The sequence below is a fragment of the Globicephala melas genome, chromosome 7 (genome assembly GCF_963455315.2).
Source record: "Globicephala melas chromosome 7, mGloMel1.2, whole genome shotgun sequence".
NCBI lineage: Eukaryota > Metazoa > Chordata > Mammalia > Artiodactyla > Delphinidae > Globicephala > Globicephala melas.
In genome coordinates this window covers 73,599,734-73,605,109 of record NC_083320.1, presented here as the reverse complement: position 1 = coordinate 73,605,109, position 5,376 = coordinate 73,599,734, and the positions used below count along the sequence as shown (strand labels likewise).

General features: G+C 40.4%; 1 pseudogene; it reads right to left on the bottom strand.

Annotated features, from left to right (window-relative positions):
- Positions 1 to 3,246: 3,246 nt before the first annotated feature.
- On the bottom strand, positions 3,247 to 4,997 carry LOC138842743 (tigger transposable element-derived protein 1-like; annotated as a pseudogene).
- Positions 4,998 to 5,376: the final 379 nt, after the last annotated feature.

Below are 5,376 nucleotides of genomic sequence, written 5' to 3'. Positions count from 1 at the left end.
ACAGACTCTTTGGGATCTGGTGCCTGGGAATTTGCATCCTAACAAGTTTCTCAGGTGATTCTTACACAGCAAGCCAGCACTGGTCTGAAGATGCTGTTTCAGAACCACTATCTTAGCTCATGTCTAGTCCAGCAAGTCCTACGCATAACTGTTTACCCACATCCTGTTTTTAATCAGTGGCTCCGTCTACAGTTTTAAAACTAAATAAAAGTGTCACACACTGTGGTGAGGAAATGACAACCGTGCCTTCAAGTGCAGCTAGCTAGGATCAGACTCATACCCATGATCATCTTCTATGGTTTCGTTATTATTTTATATTTAAAAATAGTTTAAAAATCCACTTAGTTATTGATGGTCAAGAATGGTAGAATAACTATATTGAAGCAATGTTATAATAGTAAACTGCATTGTTCAGTCAATTAGATTTGAAGATATATCGACCTAGTTACTTAATTCTGAGCATTTGAGGACAAGACAATTACAGAATTTCACTCACCAAACAGTGCAAACACATTTCCTCTCTGGTTTAGCTGGTTCATTGGTATTTGGAGATTCAGGTAGGAAACGAGTGTGGCAAGAATGGAAGACGCTCTCTTCATTGGCCATTGGGAAGGAAAATGGGTACCATTCCACCTGCTCTGCTCTTCAGTCTGAGCACACACTTTCATCAATAATGAATTTGTGACCTGACCAGAAGGCTCTCAAGTCATAATCACCAAATTGGCACAGCTGTGAAGAAAAGGAAAGCTTACTTCAAATCCAAGTGATTTGCTTAGGTTAAAAACTTTGTAATTTCCTTTGTCATATGTCTGCTTTAATGTTATAACCAGGTGAAGTTCTTTGCACTCCTCCCCCCGAAGGGTTTGTGAAAAATAATGATCACATTTCTAACTACAGTCTGAGTTAAGTGGCCCTTGTATAAGTTCTTAAATTACGTTACATTTCTTTACCTTAGAATTTATCATGGGGAATTCCCTGGCGGTCCAGTGGTTAGGACTTCATAGTTCCACTGCAGGGGCCAAGGGTTCGATCCCTGGTTGGGGAGATAAGATCCCGCATGCCGCACGGTGCAGTCAACAACAACAAAAAAGGGGGGCTTCCCTGGTGGCACAGTGGTTGAGAGTCCGCCTGCCGATGCAGGGGACACGGGTTCGTGCCCCGGTCCGGGAAGATCCCACATGCCACGGAGCGACTGGGCCCGTGAGCCATGGCCGCTGAGCCTGCGCGTCCGGAGCCTGTGCTCCACAACGGGAGAGGCCACAACAGTGAGAGGCCCGCGTACAGCAAAAAATAAAAAAAAGAAAAGAATTTAGCATGCTATAATATCAATATGTGTCTTCTGACAGAACTCTACCTTTTGAGATAAGGGATTTTTAGTTGTTTTGACTTTCTAAGAGTTCCCATTAATTAGAATTAGCTCAAAAATGATTTGTTGACTTGGATGATTGTAGAAACAAGTAAAGATTGAATATATGTATTCTTTTACATACATATCTTCAAATCCTTGTCCCTTTAATAAATATTTTCCTTACCTAGTAACTGCAGAAATATAAGAAAGAAGGAAAAGTGTGCGCGCCACCAATGGTAAGTTAAATTCTCCCCTAGGAAAGTACAAATGTTCATGTATCATTTTTTTGCCTTTAATTTTACAGACTTAAGTCGTTTCCAAAGTTACTTAGGTCAGCTTCTTTTCCTTCCACTTTCTTAAGGAGGTTGTTGCATACATTATTAATACAGTTAGATTGTCTTGTCACATTCTGCATTCTATTCTGGGATCCCCCAAACTCCTAAGTTGGTTTTTATTAATTTGAATACATTGAGTCATTCTTTGTGCTGAAAGTTCTGTGGAAATTGACAAACACATAGTGTCATGTATCCACAGTTACTGGTACAATATCACACAGAGTAGTTTGCCACTCTTGTCTTAGTCAGCTCAGGCTGCCATAACAAAATTCCACAGACCGGATAGCTTATATGATAAAAATTTGTTTTCTCATTATTCTGGATGCTGGTTCCAGATCCAGTCCAAGATCAAGTTCTGGGAGGGTTCAGTTTTTGGTTAGAGCTGTCTCCTTGGGTTGCAGATGGTTTCTTTGTCCTCAGATAGCTTCCCTACCCACCAAGGTTCTGCTGGGCAGTCAGCCTCCAGAAATATGAGAAAATAAATATCTGTTGTTTCAGCCACACAATCTGTGGTAGTTTATTTCAGTAGCTCACGTAGACTAAGAGAACATTATAAAACTCATGAGTACCAGCAAGCCCTCGCTGCCCTCAAGAGCAACAGCAGGGTCTCAGCCTGAAAGTCCGAGGGTGGGAGTGCCAGCAGGTGCCCCCAGAATGGGGCCCTGGGCCAAGAGGAGCTCACCTGATGGTGCAGCCCTGAGGTCACACGGCAGCCATTGGCCAGGGCCGCTCTGTCCCCTCCCCCTCCCCATCCTACTTGAATTTAACCAGGAAAAACTGTGATAGCACATGGGTAGCCTAGGCAGTGGGTAAATACCTCAGAAGTCCTCTTGCAGCAAGTGCTGTACATGTTGTGGTCATTTTCTATCTTATATGTTCTCGAATGTTTGTATTTCAATAAACCTCTACCTCTTCACACACACACACAGACACACACACACACACACACACACAAACTCATGAGTGCTCCATCGATTCAACCTTCTCCACGTACACACACCCCCCCCACCACCCGCAAACCCCTGCGAACCACTGATCTCTTTACTATTGCTATAGTATTGTCTCTCCCAGAATGTCCTATAAGTAGAACCATACAATATGTAGCCCTTTCAGACTAGCTTCTTTCATTTATCAACATGCATTGAAGGTTCATCAAGTCTCTTCTTGGCTTAAGAGCTCATTTTTATAATAGTTGAATAACATTCCATTGTTTGTTTATCCATTAACCTATTAAAGGACATTTTAGTTCCTTCCAATTTTTTTGTGATTGAGAATAAAGTTGCTACAAATATTTGTGTGTGGTTTTTTGTGTAGACATAAGTTTTCAAATCAATCAGGTAAATACAGGCATACCTGGGAGATATTGAAGGTTCAGTTCCAGACTACCGCAGTAAAGTGAATATCTCAATAAATAGAGTTACATGATTTTTTGGTTTCCCAGTGCATATAAAAGTTATACTTACAATATACTGTAGTCTATTGTGTGCAATAACATCATCTAAAAAAAAAAAACCCCACCAATTTACACACCTGAATTTAAAAATACTTTATTGCTAAATAATGCTAACCATCATCTGTGTCTTCAGTGAGCTGTAATGTTTTTGCTGGTGGAGCATCTCGCCTTGATGTTGATGGCTGATGACTGATCAGGGTGGTGACTGCTGAAGGTAGAGGTGGCTGTGGAAATTTTTAAAAATAAGACCAAAAAAAGTTTGCCACATCGATTGACTCTTCCTTTCACGAATGATTTCTCTATAGCATGCAATGCTGTTTGATAACATTTTACCCACAGTAGAACTTCTTTTAAAATTGGGGTCAATCCTCTCAAAACCTGTTGCTGCTTTAGCAAATAAGTTTATGAAATATTCTAAATCCTTTGTGATCATTTCAACAGTCTTCACAGCATCATGACCAGGAGTAGCTTCCATCTCAATAAACTATTTTCTTTGCTCACCCAAAAGAAGCAGCCCCTCATCAATTAAAATTTTGTCACGAGATTGCAGCAGTTCAGTCACATCTTCAGGCTCCACTTCTACTTCTGGTTTTCTTGCTATTTCCACCACATCTGCAGTTATCTCCTCCACAGAAGTTTTGAGCCCCTCAAAGTCACCCACAGGGGTTGGAATTAACTTCTTCCAAACTCCTGTTAAACTCCTGTTTGGCCTCTTCCCATGAATCACAAATGTTCTTAATGGCATCTAGAATGATGGCTCTTTTCCTGAGTTTACTTTGCCCAGGTCCATTAGAGGAATCACTATTTATGGCAGCTACAGCCTTACAAAATGAATTTCTTAAACGATAAGACTTAGAAGTCAAAATTACTCCTTGATCCATGACGTTGTGTTAGCAGGCATGAAAATAGCATGAATCTCATTGTACATCTCCACCAGGGCTCTTAGGTGACGAGGCACATTGTCAATAAGTAGTAATATTTTGAAAGGAATGTTTTTTTCTGGGCAGTAGGTCTTAACAGTGAGTTTAAAATATTAAGTAAACCATGTTGTAAACAGATGTGCTGTCATGCAAGCTTTGTTGTTCCATTGATAGAGAACAGGCAGAGTAGTTTAACATAATTCTGAAGGGCTCTAGGATTTTCAGAATGGTGAATGAGCGTTGACTTCAACTTAAAGTCAGTAGCTGCATTAACCCCTAACAAGAGAGTCAGCCTGTCCTTTGAAGATTTGAAGCCAGGCATTGACGTCTCATCTCTAGCTATGAAAGTCCTAGATGGCATCTTCTTCCAATAAAAGACTGTTGGTCTACATGGAAAATCTGTTGGTTAGTGTAATCACCTTCATTAATCATCTTAGCTGGATTTTCTGAATAACTCGCTGCAGCTTCTACATCAGCACTTGCTACTTCACCTTGCACTTTGATGTTACAGTGACGGCTTCTTTCCTTAAACCTCATGAACCAACCTCTGTTAGCTTCAAACTTTTCCTCTATAACTTTCTCACCTCAGTCAGCCTCTATAGAATTGAAGAGAGTTAGGGCTTTTCTCCGGATTAGGCTTTGCCTTAAGGGAATGCTGTGGCTGTTTGATCTTCTATCCAGACCCCTCAAACTTTCTCCATATCAGCAATAAGGCCATTTCCCTTTCTTATCCGTGTGTTCCCTGCAGTAGCACTTTTCATTTCCTTCAAGATTTTTTCGTTTGCATTCACAACTTGGCTAACTGTTTGGCACAAGACACCTAACTTTTGACCTATCTCAACTTTCAGCATGCCCTACTCACCAAGCTGTATCATTTCTAGCTTTTGATCTAAAGTGAAAGATGTGTGACTGTTCTTTTTGCTTGAACACTTAGAGGCCATTGTAGAGTTATTAACTGGCCTAATTTCAATATTGTGTCTCAGAGAGGGGGAGAGATGGGGGAACATTTGGTTGGCGGAGCAGTCGGAACACACATGACATTTATCAATTAAGTTTGCCGTCTTATATGGGCACAGCTTGTGGTGCCTCAAAACAACTACAATAGGAACATCAAAGATCACTGATCACAGATCACCATAACAAATATAATGATAATGAAAAAGTTTGAAATATTGCAAGAATTAGCAAAATGTGACACAGAGACCCAAAATGAGCAAATGCAGTTGGAAAAACGGTGCTGATATTGCTTGCTTAATGTGGGGTTGCCTTCAATTTGTAAAAAAAAAGATGCTTCAATGTGTTAAAAAAAAAAAAGCAATA